The sequence below is a fragment of the Felis catus genome, chromosome C2 (genome assembly GCF_018350175.1).
Source record: "Felis catus isolate Fca126 chromosome C2, F.catus_Fca126_mat1.0, whole genome shotgun sequence".
Classification (NCBI taxonomy): domain Eukaryota; kingdom Metazoa; phylum Chordata; class Mammalia; order Carnivora; family Felidae; genus Felis; species Felis catus.
The window spans coordinates 100,126,622-100,146,555 of record NC_058376.1 but is presented as its reverse complement, the minus strand read 5'-3'; the positions used below and the strand labels follow the sequence as shown (position 1 = coordinate 100,146,555).

General features: G+C 34.6%; 1 long non-coding RNA gene across 3 annotated transcripts; it reads right to left on the bottom strand.

Moving 5' to 3' along the window:
• Positions 1-243: 243 nt before the first annotated feature.
• LOC105260917 lies at positions 244-19,723 on the bottom strand. Of its 3 annotated transcripts, XR_890738.3 has the most exons (6): positions 19,466-19,723; positions 6,601-6,768; positions 3,197-3,311; positions 2,414-2,528; positions 978-1,208; positions 244-410 (listed from the first exon to the last, which is right to left on the bottom strand). It is a non-coding gene; the product is annotated as an uncharacterized LOC105260917 (long non-coding RNA). The 3 variants fall into 3 exon arrangements; XR_002144717.2 differs by lacking the exon at positions 978-1,208 and having other exon boundaries at positions 3,197-3,314; XR_002144716.2 differs by lacking the exon at positions 978-1,208.
• Positions 19,724-19,934: the final 211 nt, after the last annotated feature.

Below are 19,934 nucleotides of genomic sequence, written 5' to 3'. Positions count from 1 at the left end.
AGGTAGGGTTGTCACACAAAGTAAATTTTATTTGAGGCAAATAAGGAGATCACTGGGAATAATTTCCAAAGCCTTGACTTCCTGAGAAAGGGTGAATGAGTGCCTTTTGTTTAGGGTTAGGATGAATATTTAAATAGGGAAGCCTTGTCATCCTTTGTAGAGGTGGACATGAGGTCATGCATGCACCTTAAGGAAACATGCCTATACATACATCGTATGTTATATAAATGAGGCTGGTGCCCCTCCTTGGATAGAGATTTTATTATTATAATGAGGAAGAGGGAATTGTTGGTCATTCCAGATGTCACTCCATGGTCTGTGCAGGTGCCAGTCGGGGGTTAAGCTCAAACTGGTCTGGGTGGTCTGGGATGGCTGGAGGTCCTGTCAGGACAGTTGCAGGTTTCATTTGCCTGTGTTAAGAAGTAAGCCAGAAAGAAGAATTTATGAAAAAATATAGGACAGAGGTTGTGCAGTACATGCAGGTGGGCAATAAAGTTCAGGTCTTGAGGTCTAGCTGGTGACACTTTTATTAGAGTTGCATATCCCTAAATCATCACTGAATTTGTTGCAATTTGTTCTGAATTGTGATTTCTATAATAGGGTGCCTGTATAATACTAAAAATAGGGATTTATTATTTTTAACTGCGTTCTTTCCCAAATGTGCTAGACCAACATAGAAAGTCTGTTAATCTATGTGTCTCCAAAATACTATTTAGAATTTTTTACCCAGAGAAACCCAAGAGTGTATAATGTTTAAAGTGTATAAATAATATCTGTAGCATTAAAGTATTTTAATCATAAACATAATGTTCATTTTAAGGTGATCTCTGAAATGTATATCATAAAACTCAAAACACCATAGAAGAAAATTAGAAACCATTCATTTAACCATTATCTTCAATTAATGGAAAGGAAATGGTAAAATTTAAAGTGATTAACTCCTTCACTTGACTGTCCATACTTTAATATTGATATACCTTATGAAGATCCCATATGCATGGGAAGGGTAGTCTTTTTCAGTTTCTCTGAACACAGATGATTGGGAGGGTGTCTTAACCTTTTCTGGTTTCCAAGCATAGGTCTCAGGCAAAGGTCAACATTGTCACCACAACTTTCCTTTCTTTGAAGGACTTTCAAGAGTGAGATTTAACCTTCTTATTTTTTTTCCAACTCTGGCAAAATGTGTGTTACTGGTGTGTACATTTCAGCTAAAGCAGTAGTAAGAAGACAAATCAGAATACACAAATCCAGGTAAAGTTGAGAATGAATCAAAATATCTACCATAACCATGAGACTTTATAATTTGGTATATAAAAAAGCTTGTTAAACCAAAAGAAGTCTTTAATTTTTAGACTATTAAGCAGTTTTAAAACAGTGAAGAATTGCTGTTAGTATGGTGAACATTTTTTGGTTCAAAATTAACTTTCTAACACCCTGAAATCATGTCATGCCTAATTAAGCCATTATGTAAGTCTGACCTTGAGTTTAATAAGATGAAAAGGGAGAATAGAACTTGCATATGGTTGGTGCTTCATAACTGTTGACTAATAATGACTATAATGATTTATAACTTGGATCAAATAATATTACTAGATATTTATACTCTTTCAAGTTTCATTTAAAGTTCATATCTGAAATCTATTTCATAGAGATGAGCAGGCATATCCATTTAGAAAGGACTAAATCAGTGCTTCTCAACAGGAACAGTTTTGCTTTCCAAGGGACACTTGGTGATATCTAGGAACATATCCTTCATGATTACTACAGGAGTTGGGGGGTGCTACTGGCATCTAGTGGGTAGAGGCTAGAGAGGCTGCTAAATATCTTGCAATGTACAGAACAGCCTCTCAAAATAAATAATGATTTAGTCCAATATATCAATGATATTGAGATTGTGAATCTCTGGGCTAAATAAGTTTTATATGGAGTTAATATATACTCATGTGTGTAGATACTTAGATAGTGTGTATCAGGGTGTGTATTTATGACTCTCCAGAAATTCTGGAAATTTTTCTTTACTTTCCCTTTTTTTTCTGGCTAAAAAAGTTATGATATTGTTTGCCAATCATTCTCTAATGAAGTAAATATTCTCTAGTTGTTACTATAATACACAAAGAAAAACTTTCATTCTGATATTGAATCCCCAGTCCTAAATAACAACAACAGAAAAGCGACGATAGAATAAAGCTAACACAGTACAAAGTTAAATCCTCAAGTTCTAGAACATTATTATTTGTGAGTCTCTGACCCTTTGTCAGTGTTGAGAAAATCAAAGGAAAGAGAAGAATACTTTGAAAGTTATGTCTTTACAATATCTCTCAGAAATATTTTTTCTCTTGGCACATTTGAGAAAGAGAGGGCTTGTTCTTCTCTTTCTTAGCTTAGAGAGTCATAGATACAGTCGTGTAACTACCTGCAAAGAACATTCCAACTTAAATGGAGAAGTGGGGGTGATACTAAAAATCTGCCATAGGAAGTGATCAAAGAAGGCCAGTCAAAGAAAATGTAGGCAGTGAAGTTGGAGGCAGCTGAAAGAAAAATTAGGATAGTTAGATTCCTGTAGCTGACATATTTGGGATTATAACAATAGAGATTTCAAAAGCTGTAGTCACCCATATCAGAGCATTTGTAAAGACAAAGTACTCAAAACAAAGCTGCTGGAAATTGTCGATTACATGAAATTTAAGCAAGAACAAAGAGAAAAGATGACAATATGAGGAAATAATTGCTACTATGTGTGTCTATGTACATGTATAAACTGATTTATTTAGTCCTTTCTGAATTATAATTTATAAGACATATTGGCATTTGGAATTCATAAACCATCTCTACATCCAGGCAGCTTTTTTCTAAATTAAAATTTCCTTCTTCCACGTATTTTTGATTTTGTTTTTCCTGTCCCAGCCATGTTGTCCTTAGTTATTTTTTAAAAAACTGGGACCAGGGGCGCCTGGGTGGCTCAGTAGGTTGAGCGTCCCACTTTTGATTTTGGCTCAGGTCGTGATCCCAGGGTCATGGGATTGAGCCCTGTTTCGGGCTCATGCTGAGCTTCGAGCCTGCTTAAGACTCTCTCTCTCTTTCTCTCTCTGTGTCTCTCTCTGTTTCTCTCTCTCTCTCCACCCCCCCCCCCCTTTGGCCCTCTCCCCGCTGGCACATTCTTTAATAAAAAATATAAATATAAAGTAAAATACATTACAATGCAATACAATACAGTAAGTTTGTTGAGTGTCCAACTCTTGATCTCAGCGCAGGTATTTATTGCAAGGTTGTGAGTTCAAGCACTGCATTCAGCTCCATGCTGGCTGTAGAACCTACTTAAAAAATAAAGAAAAATTTTAAAATGAAAATACATGGACTGTGTATACTTACTGTAAGGTTGATTCTTTCATGGGACTCTGACTTTTTGTAGAACTGGGTTTAACAAAGATAAGGTTATCAGGTTGACTTAATAGAGAGAAATTGCTTTACCTTCCTTCACTAAATTTAACTTTAAATCTGTTTCATCCTATTTCCATCTTCCCACTTAGCATTAATACCCTCACCTATAAAACCTGAGGTCCGCCTAAAGATAGGGTGAAAGAGCCAGTCTGTTAATAAATGAGTGAAGCAACCTTCTTGGGGACTATGGCAAACTCAAGAGTTGGAGACCTATAAAGAGTAAACATGGCCATTGTAGCTTCTGGCTTTCATTCTCATGTGTCATGAAGGGCTGCTGCCCGGTATTGTTAAACATTCCAGTTTTTATATTAAAAAATAATAAATTCATACTTTAAATTAAGCACACAAATTAAAATGTTTTCTCTCTCTCCTTTTCTTGTCTTTGCCTTTTTCTATTTTCATTTTGAATTTAGTACAATATACATATCAGGGACCACTAATGTGAAACTTCTGGCCCAGATGATCAAAGTGTTCCATATTTTTCAAAAAAGGTACTAAGAATATATTAACATTACACTAGAAATCTATTGTAAATATATTCAAATAGTTGGTACTAAGGATTGATATTCCAAGAATAGCATTTTTATTAAAGAACCAGAATGTAGCTCTGAGAGACTGTCTAGCCGAGCAAAGACATTTTGCATAGAATCCTAAAATAGTATTGTTGACTGAGGCAGGAGCTTGTGAGATTTTTATCTATGAAAATTGTACTTCAATATATCAGCTGTGGACTTGGGGTAAGATTTAGGTAAGATATTTGAGGCAATTAGTATTGTCAGTAGAAATGTTTGTCCTTCATTATTGTTTTCTAAGTACTGAACTCTTTAACTTTTTAAACATATTTTTCTACTTTTTGCATGGAGACAGTACATAAACTCAATAATCCAATTCTGTAGAACTAAACCAGACCTTTGTATAATAGGTTTGCTGTAGAGGTGGTGGTACAGCTTGAACCTGTTATTGTAATACAATTCTCGATATCAACTTGGAGATCATTCCAGGTCAGTGATTTGACTTCACAGTAGAATCACCTGAGGATTTTTTTTTTTTTTAATTCTGATGACCTGACTGCATTTCATAACCATTCAGTCTTTGTGGGGTCGGGAGGTATGGGAAAGATCCAGACATCATTACTTTTTTAGCTCTTTAGTTGAGCAGAGAACTATCTAAATAATATTCACTAGAATTCTCCTTTAAGCCAGTGGTCATAAGAGTCTTAAAAATCTTGAGGACCAGATAAGGTTAATTAATCCAATTGTTCATTTAACAAACATGTATTAAGTACTTACTCTGTACTAGATACTTTGCTTGAGGGGAGGGGTGATATGCAAAGATGAATAAAACGTTTTTTGCCCCTCAAATAAATAGAATCTATTTTTTTAATGTTTTTATTTATTTTTGAGAGGCAGAGAGAAACAGAGCATGAACAGGGGAGGGGCAGAGAGAAGGAGACACAGAATCCCAAACAAGCTCCAGGCTTTGAGCTGTCATCACAGAGCCCGACGTGGGGCTCGAACTCATACCGTGAGATCATGCCCTGAGCCAAAGTCAGATGCTTAACTGACTGAGCCACCCAAGTGCCCCAGAATCTATTTTTTTTAATGTTTATTTATTTTTGAAAGAAACAGTGAGAGACAGAGTGTGAGCAGAGGAGGGGCAGAGAAAGAAGGAGACATAGAATCCAAAGCAGGCTCCAGGATCTGAGCTGTTAGCACAGAGCCCAACGCAGGGCTTGAACCCACAAACTGTGAGATCATGACCTGAGCTGAAGTCAGATGTTTGACTGAGGCCTCAGAGCCCCCAGATAGAATCCATTAGTGGAAGTTCTTATAAATGAGTAAGTGAAGGGTTAAGATAGCTTTGGTAGAAATATGCCTTTGGGGCGCCTGGGTGGCTCAGTAGGTTAAGCATCTGACTTCGGCTCAGGTCATGATCTCGCTATCTGTGAGTTTGAGCCCCACGTCAGGCTCTGTGCTGATGGTTCAGTTCCTGGAGCCTGTTTCGGATTCTGTGTCTCCCTCTCTCTCTGACCCTCCCCCATTTATGCTCTGTCTCTCTCTGTCTCAAAAATAAATAAATGTTAAAAAAAAGAAAAAAATATGCCTAGAGAAAAAGGGAAAAGCAATTTGATCTGGAACTTGATTGAATATTAGGGAGAAAAAAAATCATACAGGATTATTCCTTCAGTGAACCTGAGAAATGAATAAATATTTTTGGCCAAAATAGAATGGGATATTGGAAGGGGTACAGTCAGCGTGTGAGAACAATTTGTCCATCTTAGATCTATTGAAGATAATCAGTCTGAACAGAGCTTATAGGTTGATTTTACTTACTAAAATTTAGTACAGTAAATACTGTTAATTTTTTTTTTTGTTTTCGGTAATGTTATTAAATAATTTAAAATATTTGTTACACTTGTCAGAGTAGTTTCCAAACTTTAATGTGCATCATAATCATCTGAAGGGTTTTTAAAACACAGATTTGCTACCCCTCCCTCAGCTTCTGATTTGCTAGGTCTGGGGTGGGCCCAATAATTTGCATTTTTAACAAATCCCAGTTGATGATGAAACTGCTAGTGATCCAGGGACAACACTTTGTGAAAAAGTGTTCTATAAACAATAGATTGTCAGGTGATTTGGTCAGGGTCTAGGTGAATATATTTTTAGTAAACAATTCCATCTTTATAAACCTCCCCACTTATAAAATAAAAAAGGTTGCATTGTACAATACCTATAACAAAGAAATATAGGCATCCCAGATGGGCTAATAATAAATTTTCAAATTGAAAATATTCTTTAGGAGAAGATGAGTGTTTTGTGAGAAAAGGGCAAACAAGTATAACGGAATATTCAATCTTGACTCTGACCTAAGCAGTTCAGTTCACTCCCTAAATTTCAATACCCAGACAGTAAAACAAAAGCCCAGCCAGACCCACTACCCTTTGATGGGAGTTTGGAGATCATCATTCCTCCATTCATTACCATCATATGCTCTCAGAACTGCAGGCTACTTTTGAGAGTTTCTCAACTTCAGGTCTTGCTCTCCCTGAAAGGAGTTCTGGTATTTATATGTATTAATATGCATTTCTTCATCTCATAAAGTTTTCATTGAGATCTTAGTACTCTACAGGGATTTTTACCTCTTAGCTGCTGGCTGACCCACCTTTTTTAATTCGGTGTTTCTCAATTCTCAAGCAGCCCTAGCATTCTGTGGTCTATATGCAAACTTGGTAGGAGGGGAATTCAAGGGACTTGAGACTTCAGAGCATATGATGATGGTTGAGCCAGTGGAGGGAGCTGTTTGCTTGAGAATCACTGACCTTTTTGGTATCTAGCAGACAGAAGCACACATTTCATTGTTAGCGAAAAGCCTAGTGCTAAACATTTATTGCTCTGAGTTAGTATTTTCACTGAGCTAAACTGCTTACGTTGCTTTGAATTTGGAATGAAAATCACCTTCTATCAAAGGACTATACCTGCAATAGCCTTTGTGACTAAGTGGAAGGTTGGTAGAAGCAGGACTTGAAAAGATATGACCTGTATGATGCTATGAGATTTGCTTAGTGATGTGAACAGTTCCTTATTAAATAAGTGACTTTGAGGGTGCTCAGTCATAACTCATATAAGGTATAAATTATGTTTCATAGAAAAAGTACAAAATTGTCATTCTGCCTTAGTCTATATTTATCTTTAAAGATAAAGATAAATTTTCTTTGGAATTCCAGAGTTAATTATTTATTTTAATAGAATGTGTAGATTTAAATTGACTATAGTGTTGAATTTTAGGACCTATAAATAGTGCCATTAATCTGAAGAAGTACAGATGTGTGAATAAAAAATAATATTTATTGATGGCTGATAAAATTTTTAAATGTAATGCTTCAATAGTATGAAATTTACCTTTAAACTAAAAAGGTTAAAGTTTTGCTGTATGTGTCTATCTTATTTATGCTTTTCTATGCAATAATATAGTTCATGATAATTCAGTATATCAGATAAACTTATAATTTTAACTTTTATCTTTACTGAATATTTATGGCGTTACTAACAATGGTAAATACAGCTTAGTTTTTAAGCTATTCAATGGTAATGACAGCCCCAAAAATGGAGAGAAAAAATAGACTGGTTGTCAGGAGATCCTGGGTTCTAGAGATGAAGTCTCTTCCCTATTAGCAATGTGATTTTGTAAAACTGTTTAGTCTCACTGGGCCTCAGTCTTTTCAGTTTTAAATTAGTAAAAGTTCAACTTCTAAGACTTTCCAGGTTCCCAATTTTTAATTTTTTTCAGATGATTTTTATTTCTTAAGAGTTAGACCACTTGGTATACCAAAGCAAACTGAATACCAGTATATTTTAAAACCACGTTGTTACGAAAACACATGTATATGTGAAAAATAGTCTAAATCTAATGTTAGTTATATGGCTAAAAATATATATATATACATATTTATATCATAATTTTGGGTCATTTAGCTATTGGGAATATTGGTTTTATTTTTATTAATAAGTTTTGTTTTAGTTAAGAGAATTACTATTTTCTCATTATTTTCATATAGTATGCTATTATAATTCTTATAATCCATTAAAAAATAAAATTCCCAAGAAAAAAATATGGTTTACTTAGAATTTTGAAAGTTAATGAAAAGTCATTTTAGGTTTATATAACATGATGTCAAAGAACTTTATGTATCACATAGTCATAAATTTAATTTTTCAGAGAGAAAAATTTTAATATGATGACTATAAAAATATTGATAGAGACCAAAATATTAACCACAATTTTATAAAGCTGATACCAGGTTTTAAAAATCCCACTAATGCCTCTAAAGTATTATTATACCACTCTTATTTAGACTAAGAGAGCCTTGTGAATTGCTTTTCAGTTTAATCTAGTAGATTAAGCTTTATGAAACCTTTGGTTGAGATTTTCTATTGATAGCTGTTGTTCTCTGTGATAAAAAAAAAAAAGAGAAAAAAGGAAAAAGAAAGTTTAGAAGGCTTTGCAGGCAATCTGGTTTTGCAAGCCTCTTTCTCTGCTGAAAGATTAGAAGTATGACGTATGATTTGCCTCTCTTGCGAAGGGCGTTACTACTTCAATAATATACAGATTTGGATTTTGAATTGCATTTCAGACAATCAGAGAGGTTACTAAAATTTTATTTTACATTCAGGTAAATGTGTAGGTTTTGTTTGTATATCTCATTCCCCATTATATGATTTCCTTAAAGTCATTAATATGATTTCCTTAAAGTCAAATTTATGAGAAAATAATGGAGAATTATGGGCATAGCCATTATTCATTATCATTTTCTTTCATACAAAGCGCTCTGAAAATATAAATTGGCTTTGACAACTTCTTTTTTCTGTTTCCTTGTCTCCTTTTTTAAAATATGTAAATATTTTGGACTTAGGACTAAAGCCCCCTAACTTCTTGTTTAAAGACATTTCTAAAACTGTTTGCCATCTATCCATCTTATATGATTCTTAACAATAAATTCAGAATTATAACTCTTAAAACTTCACCTTGGCAACATACATCCAATTTTATTGTCTCCTCTGCTGGCCTGATATTACTAATGAGAGCCTGAATGTCACAAGGCAATGAGGATTGCCCATCAGTTGCAGAGCTTAGTGAACTGTGTAATGAAGTCTTGTTTGTTTGCTTTCTTTTGTAAAGCACTTAGTGAATCTCAGCACATTTTCAGCAGCTTAGTGATATTGCTCATTTCATCACTTCTTCTAAACTTTTTGCATCATTTTACTAACCATTACTGAACTTTATTTCATTTCATATACCTACAAAGGCAGTGCTAAAGTAATTGGCAGAACAGCTAATAGGCACTAAAACCAAATAACTACCACAAGAGAAGCATCAAAAATGATAAGAAATTGAAAACTACGTTTACCATATTTCTTATACATTTTAAAAAGATTTTAAGACAAGTAAAAAGCAAATGCATGCTTAGTATTAAAAAGAAATAAATGGTTACATAAATAACAGAATTATAGAATACAATGTATAAATCCCCTTTTAATATATCTCTCCCATCCCTACCTTTAATAATCTGATTTTTATCCTTCTAGCTTTTTTACTATGTGGGCTCAGGACCAGACTTTATCTGAATTAATGAAAACAAACAAACAAACAAACCAGGATGTCATCATAGTACACCAAAATTTAAATAAACATCACAAAAATTTATAATTAAAATATATTTTGTGGTTTTCATTTTATATAAATGATATCATACTTTTTAAAAAAATCTAGAATGTTCCCTAAGATAAATCTACCATATTTTATTTAACCACTTATCGTTGATGGACATTTAGTATTTTTTAGTTTTTGATCATATATATATATATATATATATATATATATATATATATTCAAGTCTTTTTCTGAGATTCTTTTCAGGGACTAGGAATATGCACATTTAAAATTGTGCCTCAATGGGGCGCCTGAGTGGCTCGGTCGGTTAAGCTCGGTTAAGCTCCATTAAGCGTCTGACTTCGGCTCAGGTCATGATCTCACGGTCCGTGAGTTCGAGCCCTGCATCGCCTCTGTGCTGACTGCTCAGAGCCTGGAGCCTGTTTCAGATTCTGTGTCTCCCTCTCTCTCTGTCCCTCGCCTGTTCATGCTCTGTCTCTCTCTGTCTCAAAAATAAATAAACGTTAAAAAATAAAGATTTTAAAATTGTCCCTCAAAAAGTGTATAACAATATACACTAAAACACTGTATGATAGAGTCAATTCTCTAAGATCTCATTTTTTAAAAAATTCCCAGTACGCTGGTTGAAACATGTTTATTTTAAACTTGGCCATCATCCTTGAATTCCATATTATTTTTATTTATTTATCATTTGTGGATAATATAATATGACAATATGTAACATATCAGGATTAGGTGCTAAATTTGATCAAGTACTTATTTGGAGGCTAGAGATCTTTGACCAACTTTCCAATTTATCTAAACTTTTAATTTTATTCAGATATTTTTACCTTTTTAAAAATCAAATTTGGTACTTCAGATGTTATGAGAAATTGTCTAATGATGTAAAATTTCAAGGTTATTAACTAAACTTATACATAGCCTTCCCTAACATTTAAAAATATGGTCTTTCTCTACCTCTAATGTTTATATGTATGCTTTTTTAGTTTTGATAAGACCTAAAAAAAAAGTCTCTCTTTTGTTGATATTTCTTAAAGACCACATTTTATTATATTGGTTTAATTTATTACTGTTATCTAATTAAAATTACTGTTGCAGGGCACCTGGGTGGCTCAGTCGGTTAAGGGTCTGACTTCGGATCCGGTCATGATCTTGCAGTTCGTGGGTTCGAGTCCCGTGTTGGGCTCTGTGCTGACAGCTCAGAGCCTGGAGCCTGCTTCAGATTCTGTGTCTCCCTCTCTCTCTGTTCTTCCCCCACTCACGCTCTCTCTCTCAAAAATAAGTAAACATAAAAAAAAATTAAAAAAATTACTGTTGCTTCATTTTCACTTTTTTTTGGCTGTTTTTTAATTTAGTTTTCTGAGATAAAAAGTTTATTTTATTTACTTCCAACCTATATTTTTATGAGAAATATTTAAGAATAAAGTGTTTTAGTTGAATACCATCTTGACTAGGTTCATAGATTTTTGATAGGGATTATTTTTATTGCCTTTTATTTCCAAATAGTCTATAATTTCTGTTCTGATTTATTCTTTAAACCATTAAGAATATTCTAAAATTTTGCAAGCTTATTGTCTTTGGGGGTTGTTTGGTTAATTTTTATTAACACTTTAATTTATAAATTTCTTAATTTTCAGTTGCATTGTATTTTGGTTCAATACATTCCAAGTATCATTTCCATTTTTTCCTTTGTGTAGTAGTTTGAGACTACCTTTACAGCTTAATACATGTTCTTTTTTTGTAAAGTTAGCATAACTTTGAAAAAGAAGTATATTTCTCCATATTAAGATACAAAATAAATGCTCCCACCTATCAAGCTTATTGTTTGTAACACTCAAATTTTTATGTATTTATGGTTTTGTTCTGAGAGTCATCAATTTATGTTATTATGTTATTAGCTCTAATCTAATTCAAAAATAAAATTTTTAATGTTTATTCATTTTTGAGACAGAGCATGAGTGGGGGAGGGGCAGAGAGCAAAGGAGACACAGAATCTGAAGTAGGCTCCAGTCTCTGAGCTGTCAGCACAGAACCTGACGTGGGGCTTGAAGTCATGAACTGTGAGATCATGACCTGAGCTGAAGGCAGATGCTTAACCAACCGAGCCATCTAGGTGCCCCAGGAATAAAATTAGATTAATGGATATTTTTTCCTTCATAAAATTATGCATATTGAAAATGTATTTAATAATGTATCTTATGACAAAAGTATATGAATGTTATGTTATACATTTTTGGTAATGTCTACCTTTCATTAAGATAAGCTTTTTTTGGGGCACCTGGGTGGCTTAGTCCTTTAAACATCTGACTTCAGCTTCGAACCCCATGTGTGGCTCTATGCTGACAGCTTGGAGCTTGAACCTGTTTCAGATTCTGTGTCTCTCTCTCTGGCCCTCCTCACTCACATTCTGTCTCTGTCTCTCAAAAACAAATAAAACATTCTATTGAAGGTTTGCTTTGAATTCAATTTTCTTAATATATTTGTGCTTCCCTTTGTTTTCAACTTTTCAGAGTATTTTCTAAATACTTATATACAGTATCTCAGCAATTTTTATTTCTTTCAGTTTTTTTTTTTAATTTAATTTGAGAGAGAGAGAAAGAGTGAACAAGGGAGGGGCAGAAAGAGAGAGAGAGAATCTTAAGCATCCTCCATACCAGAAGTGCAGAGCCTGATGAGGGCTTGGTCTCATGAACTGTGAGATCATGACCTGAGCCAAAATCAAGAGTTGGACCCTTACCCAAGTAAGCCACCCAGACACCCCTCGCAATTTTTAGAAGTCTTATCACTGTTCTTTATTTTTTCAAGTTCAGCAAACATTAGTTCCCATTACATGTATGCACACATATACACACATGAAATATTTGAAATACAGAGGACTTCTTGCCTGAAAAAGTTCACAATCTACTCTTAATTTTTTTGCTGAGTATTAATCACCTATAGCTTCACAAAAAGTTAATTTGATGCCACTATTTCTAACAATTGTGGAACAATAATTTCTGTAAACATATCTCTTTTTAAAATTTTTTTACATTTATTTATCTATTTTTGAGAGACAGAGAGAGAGAGACAAAGACAGAGACAGAGACAGAGCAAGAACAGGGGAGGGCCAGAGAGAGAATGAGACACAGAATCCGAAGAAGGCTCCAGTCTCTGAGCTGTCAGCACAGAGCCCAATGTGGGGCTCGAACTCACAATGCATGAGATTATGACCTGAGCCAAAGTTAGACACTTAATCGACTAAGCCACCAAGTATAAAGGAAGAAGAAGTCTATTTTCAACATGTGATATTTCAACAATTTATTTTCCCTCATTCCTCAAGAAGCTCCTGGAACATCTGTCCTACTGAAACAGTAGATTAAGCCAAAAAAGGGGAAGCCATAAATATGATACAGGGATAAAAATTTTATTTGAAAATATTCTATGTCATTTAACTTTGTAAATTAACTACCCTCAACATTTTATGCATATTAAATTACTTATATTTTATAACAGTCTTAAGAAGTAGGATTTAAACCCAGTTAGAATTGACTTCAAAATCGGTGTTTGTCAACCATACAGTATGCAACCTCTCTCTATGTAGTACTAGGTGAAAATTCTCAGAAGTATGGTGATGGGATCTTTGAGGCCAGAGCTGTGCAAAAAATTTTGAAAGCTGTATACCTGTCTAGGTCTTTTGGGCGTTAGAGGAGAAACTGATAGAATATATGGTGTCTGATCTTATGGATAATTGAATTCACTATTTTACTGCAATTAAAGAAATATATAAAAAGAAGTAATTAAATTGAGGGACTCTTACATGATTTGTGAAGGCAAATTATAAAGGATCAATGAAAATTAAAAACACGAAAAAAGTAGTAATTACAAACTCCATGAAAAACAAAGAGACTTTGAAAAGAAAAAAAAATGCAATTAGAGTACACTGACTGGATGAAGAGTAACAATATTTAACGACTCATAATAATGACAGAAGAAATGCTAACTTAACATTAATGTGGCATAATTTAATTGGGATGATAGAATAAGTGAATATGCAAACTAAATCATTATTTACACTAATGGGAAAACAATTGTCTATTCATTGATAAATTCAGAGTTGATAGAATTTGCGTGTAATTTCAAAATACAAAAGTAAATGCCAGGACAAATAATTAACAGAACTTCAAGTCCCCTAATTCAGAGGAGCAGAATTGGAAGGCAGTGACCAGTTTTTCTAAAGCTGAGTAGCTTTTAGCTTCTTTCTCCTATAATTTGAATTATTAAAATAAGAACAGAAATCATCTGCTAAAAAATATATATATATATATATTTTTTTTTTCATTTATTTACTTTTGAGACAAAGAGAGCACAAGGGGGGAGGGGCAGAGAGAGAAGGAGACAGAATCCAAATCAGGCTCCAAGCTCTGAGCTGTCAGCACAGAGCCCGACGCAGGGCTCGAACTCACAAACTGTGAGATCGTGACCTGAGCCGAAGTCGGACGCTTAACCGACTGAGCCACCCAGGCGCCCCCCACCAAAAAAATAACTTTTTTAAACATAAGAATAGAGGAGAAAGCAAGAGAGAGACATTGACAGACTTTGACATTTACAAACCAAAGTAGACAGAAAGGAAGAGAAAGAGTTGATTTTGAAGTTACTGGATAGCTTTTATTGTTAATTTGGGCTTAGAATTTAAAACATTATTATATCTAATTATTTCATTTTCACTTGGTGCTTAGATGTATTTAATCTATCTAGATGTGTCTCATCATCTTCTCTGCCAAATTTATTCTTCTATGCTCCCACCTTAGTTAATTCCATCACTATCTTCCTCATGTGTTTAATGTCTCAGTTATGACATCCATAGTCTACCAACTCATCTTAGCCAGTGCCTTGGAGTCTTCTTCCGCACGTCTATCCTTTTTTATCTTCACAGATCACAAGCTCCTGTCGATTCTATTTAGTAATTTATTTGTTCTCTCCTTTCTTTTCCCCTTATTCAATGCCTTGTTTCAAGTCTTTATTGGCTTATTGCAAGTCCCTCTAAACTGAAAACTATAAAGTTATCTCTTTTATTAACACTACTATTATGAATAGTTTCAAACATATATGAAAGCAGAACAAAAAGTATAATAAATCCCCACAGCACCTAATCTAAAATGTTATTATTTTATCAGTAAGGGAATCTGTGAGTTTACTTACTTTTCATTTACTCTCTCTATCCCTCTACACCATTTATTGATAGTGGTTTACTTTCAGAGTACATAGATATTAGGTACTATAACTTCCTTATAACCATCATTTAATTTTAGTTATAGTTTATACTTAATATTTGCTACAAATTCTCATATACAGGTTTATTCAGTCATTTTTCTTACCGGATGCTTGCTGTCACGGATGGGTTCATTAAGATCAGTATTCCCTGTTCATAACAGTTTGTAGCTTATTGATTTGAAAGTTGGTTTTGTTGTAAATAAAGTCTTTAGCTCACATTTCTTTCCTTGAGTTCCATAAATATATTATTCTGTTGTTTTCTGGCATGTTAAGGTTGAAAAATCTGGAAGCAATCCGATTTTTTTTTTCTCTTAAGTCTCTTGGTATTTTTGCCTCTAAGGAAAAAAAAGTGCCTGTTTTTGAGGTCTAGTGGCTGCACCAGTGTATGTCTTGTTTTCACTCTTTTGGGTCAATTTCCCCAGGTAAGCAGTCTGCCATTTTAATACATTGTTTCAAGTCTCCTTTTATTTCAGAAGAATGTTTCTTAAATTATAGTTTTTCGTATTTGTTACATGCCATTGCTCTGATTTTATTTGCCTCTCTTAATATCTTTTAAGTACTCTGTATCTATTCATTTTCTTCTTTTTGATTGCAACAATTTCCTCCTTTCATCTCCTACTTTTCTTAAGAGGTGGTATAAAACTTCTAATTTAGTTTCTATTTCTGAAATGGTTTCTTGTTTTTCTTCTAATTATTTCTTAAATTATATAAGGTCTTTTTAATTTTGTTTTCTCCAATCACATCATATGAGTTTTCTTTAATTCCAAAGTTTGGTTTCTATCATTTTATTAAGTTTCTGTAGTTTGTTTTGAAATACCAAGTCAGTTTTTTTTTAATTTTTGAAGTGCCTTATATGCTGTAAGTCACTCTTCTCCTATTTATACTTCAATAATAATATACTTGCATGGGCTTTACTAGGGTCCTTTTCTATTGCTTATTACAAATGAAATTAGTTTTTTTTCCATACTCTTAAGAAAAAGATACATCAAGATATCATTCCTTACTTTATGGTTCTGGAACTTCTGTTACTTTTATATATGTTAAAAAAATATAGCCATGCATTTTTGAAATCTGTGGCTCTTTTTCTTTCTCAAGTCTAGCTGACCCTTCTCAATTTAGATCCTATATCCTGCTGTTTCTCTGAATGTAGGATTATTCTGGAAAGGACACCTTGTTAGTAGGTTTCAAGAATCCATAAGGCCCAGCCTCTTCTACCACAGGCTTTAGACAGTGTCCTTCCATATGCCTTTGAATTGGAATGTGCACAGCCCTTATCCAGTTTTGGCTACTGTGTGCTGATTAGCTGCACAAGTTCTTAAGGAGTATCATCAATTTGTAGGTGATGTAAAGGCTCTCAAGCTCTCAGGTCTGTCCAAATTCACTTTGCCATCCCCCTGCTTCCATTCTCATAGCTGCTAACACCATGTGGCTCTTGTTTTATGTATGTATGTATGTATGTACGTATGTATGTATGTTTGGTTTTGTGTTATGTGATTATGTTTTATAAGAGCTTTATTGAGATACAATCCATTTATCATAAAATTCAGATTTTAGAATGTACATTTCAGTAGTTTTTAATGAATTAATAGAGTTGTGCATCCACAATTATCTAATATTAGAAAATTTTCATCACCTCAGAAAGAAACCAATCAGCAGTCACTTCCCTTTACCTCTATTGCCAGGCCTTGGCAACCACAAACATATCTGATCCATAGATTTGCATATTCTGTACATTTCATAAAAAATGGAGTCATGAAACGTGGTATGTGTGTGTGTATATGTTTGTGTGTGTGTGTGTGTGTGTGTGTGTGTGTGTGTGTGTGTGTTTGTATCTGGCTTCTTTCACTTAGCATGATGTTTTCTTTTTTTTTTTTCAATATATGAAATTTATTGTCAAATTGGTTTCCATACAACACCCAGTGCTCATCCCAAAAGGTGCCCTCCCCAATACCCATCACCCACCCTCCCCTCCCTCCCACCCCCCATCAACCCTGAGTTTGTTCTCAGTTTTTAAGAGTCTCTTATGCTTTGGCTCTCTCCCACTCTAACCTCTTTTTTTTTTCCTTCCCCTCCCCCATGGGTTTCTGTTAAGTTTCTCAGGATGCACATAAGAGTGAAAACATATAGTATCTGTCTTTCCCTGTATGGATTATTTCACTTAGCATCACACTCTCCAGTTCCATCCACGTTGCTACAAAGGGCCATATTTTGTTCTTTTTCATTGCCACGTAGTACTCCATTGTGTATATAAACCACAATTTCTTTATCCGTTCATCAGTTGATGAACATTTAGGCTCTTTCCATAATTTGGCTATTGTTGAGAGTGCTGCTATAAACATTGGGGTACAAGTGCCCCTATGCATCAGTACTCCTGTATCCCTTGGGTAAATTCCTAGCAGTGCTACTGCTGGGTTATAGGGTAGGTCTATTTTTAATTTTCTGAGGAGCCTCCACACTGTTTTCCAGAGCGGCTGCACCAATTTGCATTCCCACCAACAGTGCAAGAGGGTTCCCATTTCTCCACATCCTCTCCAGCATCTATAGTCTCCTGATTGTTCATTTTGGCCACTCTGACTGGCGTAAGGTGATATCTGAGTGTGGTTTTGATTTGTATTTCCCTGATAAGGAGTGACGTTGAGCATCTTTTCATGTGCCTGTTGGCCATATGGATATCTTCTTTAGAGAAGTGTCTATTCATGTTTTCTGCCCATTTCTTCACTGGGTTATTTGTTTTTCGGGTGTGGAGTTTGGTGAGCTCTTTATAGATTTTGGATACTAGCCCTTTGTCCGATATGTCATTTGCAAATATCTTTTCCCATTCCGTTGGTTGCCTTTTAGTTTTGTTGGTTGTTTCCTTTGCTGTGAAGAAGCTTTTTATCTTCATAAAGTCCCAGCAATTCATTTTTGCTTTTAATTCCCTTGCCTTTGGGGATGTGTCGAGTAAGAGATTGCTATGGCTGAGGTCAGAGAGGTCTTTTCCTGCTTTCTCCTCTAGGGTTTTGATGGTTTCCTGTCTCACGTTCAGGTCCTTTATCCATTTTGAGTTTATTTTTGTGAATGGTGTGAGAAAGTGGTCTAGTTTCAACCTTCTGCATGTTGCTGTCCAGTTCTCCCAGCACCATTTGTTAAAGAGACTGTCTTTTTTCCATTGGATGTTCTTTCCTGCTTTGTCAAAGATGAGTTGGCCATACGTTTGTGGGTCTAGTTCTGGGGTTTCTATTCCATTCCATTGGTCTATGTGTCTGTTTTTGTAGCATGATGTTTTCAAGGCTCATCCATATTATATCATTTTTATATTGCTGAATAATATTCAATTGTGTAACTATACCAAATTTTTTAAAATCCATTCATTAGATGATGAACATTTGGGTTGTTTTATCCAGGTCATATTCTTAGAGAATTATTACTTCTATATATTTATATTTTCTCTGCAGCAAATTCTTAATCACCCTATCAAGTTTTATCTTATATAAAGGAAGGCTATTTTAAATCTGTAATGTAATTTAAATATGCAAACTCAGAGAAAAACTATTAGTATAAATGGAAGTAAAATGAAAAAGTGAAATTTAGATATATTTCAAAAGGTTGTAATTTAGAAACCATAGATGCGTATAAGACTCTAGTTTGAATGGGCTATATTGTGAAGTTGTGAGTGTTCCTTTAATAGAAATCTTCAAGCAATTATTGGATGACAATCTAACAGAAATATCGTAGAGAAGTTTCCTCCATTACTCTCTGGGAGCTAGACAAAATGATCCTTAAGATCACATCCAGTTCTCTGCTTCTATGACCTTATGTATAGCAGAAATTATGAAAAAGTTTTAAATAGTCAATAACCTTTTAAACTGTCAGTTTTTATATAGAATTCAATTTTTTGATGGGGCTATCTAAGCACATAAAATATGAGCATGTCTATTATCTCACAGAGTAGTCATTAGTAAAAAAAAAATTGAGCTCTTTTGCAAAATCTCACATTAAAAATGATATGACTTTGGGGGCCCCTGGGTGGCTCAGTCGGTTAAGCATCCGAATTTGGGTCAGGTCATGATCTCATGGCTCATCAGTTGGAGCCCCACATCAGGCTCTGTGCTGACGACTCAGAGCCTGGAGCCTGCCTCAGATTCTGTGTCTCTATTGCTCTTTGCCCCTCCCCATGCTCTCTCTCTTTTTCTCTCTCTCTCAAAAATAAACATTAATTTTTTTTAAGGTGACATGACTTTGTAGTAAAATTAAGGATAGGCAAGGCCGCTCAAAATTGAACATAAAAACAAATAATGACATTCCTTATAAATGTACTGCTGCAGTAAAAAATATATGAAATTCCTAATAAGTATGAATATTACAGTACATTATAGGACTTATTCACAAAAGAAAGTAAAAGGTTAGCTCTGAAAGGAAGAACAAGGAAGGTTTGTGTTGGGGTGCTCTGTTACGAAAATTACAAGATGTATTAGTTTCCTGGGGATGCCATAACAGATTACCACAAACTGGGTGACTTAAAACAGCAAACATTATTCTCTCACAATTCTGGAGGCCATAAGTCTAAATCAAGGTGTCAGCAGGACAAGGCTCCTCCCAGAAAGCTCTAGAGGGAAATTCTGTTCCTTACCTCTTTCAGCTTGGGGTTGCCTTACTCCAGTCTTTGCCTTTATTCTCACATGGCCTTGTCCTCTGCCCACTTCAGTCTCAAATCTCTCTATACTTTGCTCTTAGAAGGACATGTGTCATTGGATTTAGGACCCATCCAGGATGATAATCTTTTTCTCAAAATTCTTAGTTACATCTGAAAAGATCCTTTTTCTGATAAGGCAATATTCACAGGTTCCAAGAAGTAGTATATGGATGTATATTTTTGGAGCTACCATTTTAGCCAGTACACATTATGACAGCTCATTATGTAATAATTGTTTTTCAAGTCAGAAGAGTTTTCCAACGTGACCTAAGAGGCTGATTGTGGGATCAGTGGGCAGCACATTAAAAAACACATTCTTTTCGTGGCTCGCCGCATTCAGCAGTTACTTGGCACAAAACACTGAAGTGCTAGGGAATACCATGTATGAATCAATGCAATTTCCACA